Source organism: Sorex araneus, chromosome 2 (assembly GCF_027595985.1).
Source record: "Sorex araneus isolate mSorAra2 chromosome 2, mSorAra2.pri, whole genome shotgun sequence".
Lineage (NCBI taxonomy): Eukaryota > Metazoa > Chordata > Mammalia > Eulipotyphla > Soricidae > Sorex > Sorex araneus.
The window spans coordinates 129,207,344-129,210,218 of record NC_073303.1 but is presented as its reverse complement, the minus strand read 5'-3'; the positions used below and the strand labels follow the sequence as shown (position 1 = coordinate 129,210,218).

The following is a 2,875-nucleotide window of genomic DNA, read 5'->3' as shown; positions in this document are numbered from 1 at the left end:
CCTCAGGCCACATCCCTTCCCGACCACTGTCCAGGGCGGTGTGGTAGGGGACCCCCGTGGCAGTAGATTTTACCACCCCCTTTTTCTAAATAAAAGGGATCTGCATCTGGGTATGCCTCAGTTTCTCCTCTCTGAGGAGCTCAGACTGTATGTCGAGGAAATGTGGTCTCGGGGCAGGAAATCTGAGTGTTCTTACTCCCCAGCAGCCCATCACCGGGCGGGGCAGCCAGTCTGGGCTCTCTCCTGGCTCTCGTCCCTCCCAAACCCCAGCTCCCCCCCTGGAGGCCGCCCAGCACCCAAGCCTTGGGTGAAGGGGCTCTGTTCCTACACGCCCACACTGGGGACTGTGGCCGTGTGTCCAGCACACCACATGCTCTGGAAGGCGACACTGTCCCTGCCCCTCCCCAGGCAGGCAGATGCCGAGGAGACAGCAAGGGGCTGAGAAGGACACCGGGACCCGACTCTGACTCCAGGGCCCCAAGGGGACGGCCAGGGGCAGGCCTGGGTCTCCATAATCCTGCACGCTCACTGGACCCAACAATGGGTCACAGGCTGGGCAGTGCCCACAGCCTCTCCTCACGCTGCCCGTCAGCTTCTCCACTTTCCTCCCTGAGACCTGAGTCCCTCAGATAAGCTCAGGGGCAGCGTTGTGTCTGCCCCCGGGCATCTGAATACGATTTTTACTTTTTAAACTATGCAAATATTTATACAATTTCTCGTGCCTGGGACCCAGGACGCATGTTCCCGCCCCTGCACCTCCTCAGCTGGTGCTGTTTCCATGGCTGTCACAGGCTCAGGTGGGAAACAACACACCTGAAAAAAATTCAGCAATACAGAGGGAGGGACAGAGGGAACCTGGTCCCAGACAGGGCGTTTAATGGTTCTGCCTCTGGCCTGGCTGCAGCTTCTCTCCCTCATGGTTGGAGACACCCTATCCCTAAACACACACACACACACACACACACACACACACACACACACACACACACACACACACACACACACAATCCCAGCAGGATGGTTTACACAGAGGAACCTTTATTCCTAATTGAAAATGACTAAACCAACAGGAACGGGGATTATACACAGGCCACATCCCTTCCCAACCATTGTCCAGGGCAGTGTGGTAGGGGACCCCCGTGGCAGTAGTGTTTACCACCCCCTTTTTCTAAATAAAAGGGAGCCCTGGGTTCTGACCCTCAAGATTTGGTTGCTCCCAGATCAAGTGTTGCCCTACGGGACCTGCGTCCCATCACTGAGTCTCACAGTCCATCCCCAGGGAGGCGCCTCTACTCCCTTCGTCTCTTCTTGCCGCCATGCTCACACTCCTCGGGGCGGCTGCTGTCCGAAGGTCTCTCGGAGCCACCGTGCTGTTTGGCTTCTCCCAGAAACTTGTCCAAGCCAAGAGGATCTTCTTCAAACTGAACTGGTCCCTCTCGGCCTCGCTGCCTACGATCTGAACCAGCAAACTCCTTATAGGGACAGATCTGTGGGTCTTCTGGCTTCAAGATCATCACCATCCATGTCCTTGTCTGAGATTTCCCTGGGCCTGTAAATGTCGGGGGCCCTATCTTTGCCACATCTCCATGCTTGGTCGTAAACGTTGCATATTTTATCTTCTCCTCCTGTCAATCCCCTCAGATTGGTTGGAGAGCCTCTGGTCGTACTAACCACCATCGGAAGGCCGAGGGTTGGCCACACCAAGGGCAATTGACCTCACTGATACCTCAGTTTTCATGAAGTTTAGGCCTTTTCTCAGGCGCTGCCCTGGAAAGACTGTGGTCATGCCGTCTCTCTTTCCCCTGTCCTGCAGATTCCATCTCTCTCGCGTGCCTCTCCATCCTTTTTCTCAACGTGGGTTTTGAGGTCAGCTCTTCTCCCCCGGCTCTCTGTGCCATTTCTCTAATTGTCTGTTCACGTTTCTCCTTTTCTTTCTGAGCCATCTTTCTCTCTACCCGAGCACGCATGTCCACAGCTTCACGAGCCTTCCGGTCGGCCATGTACAGCGCTTCTGCCAGCTTGGCAACGTTCTCACTGATGCGGACGGTCTGCACTCCCCCTCCAGCGGCAGCCAGGCGTTTGTCTAAGGGGATTGTGTAACACTTCGCGTTCTTCCAGCTGGAGAGAACAAGGAGGAATCCTCCCTGCTTGCTGCTTCTTCACAGTCATCTTCCGGCTGGGAGAATGCACGAGGGGCGCCGGGGGAGAAGGTGGTCCCCGAGGAATTTTCTTATTAACTTTGAATCTTGGAGGCTCTGTGGGATCTTTCTGCATTTCCAGCACAGAATAACCCTGTGTTTGTCTCCAGAGTTGAAAGCCGCCCCCTGCCGGGATGGAGTGTATCAGATATACTGAGCAGGAGCCCGCTTGTCAGCCGCTCAGGGAGGCATGGTGACAGCCAGCTTCTGAGACACAAACCTCTCTAAGGCTCGTCTGCTCGTTTCAGTTATCTCTTGAAAGGCTTCTTCATCGGGTGTCTGGAGGTCTGGTTCATCTGCGTTGGTGACTTCTTTGGACATCAGGTCACTGTACTTGCTGTAAATCACCTTGTCTTTGGACTGTCCTTGTCGAGAAGTTGCATCATACTCGATTTTTCTTGCACATCCTCCTGAATGTCCAGTGCATTTGACATTTTTCCCTTCTGTCCCCTTGCCAGTGGGTATTGGGCCACGTGGATCTCTGGAAAAGCACCTCCATCTCCAAAATCCTCCAGTGAGCGAGGTGTCCACCCTTTCCTGTACCCGTATGCTGGGGGTTCTCTCCGGGAGGACACCAGTGAGGCCTGTGGGGACCTGTGGGATCCTGCCCTTTCCTCCGCCTCACGCTCGTCCTGAGCCTGCTGACCTGGTGCAGGTAACAAGCTGCTGAGCACCAT

At 55.2% G+C, this 2,875-nt stretch overlaps 1 pseudogene; it reads right to left on the bottom strand.

Moving 5' to 3' along the window:
• Positions 1-1,289: 1,289 nt before the first annotated feature.
• On the bottom strand, positions 1,290-2,875 carry LOC129402439 (SNW domain-containing protein 1-like; annotated as a pseudogene).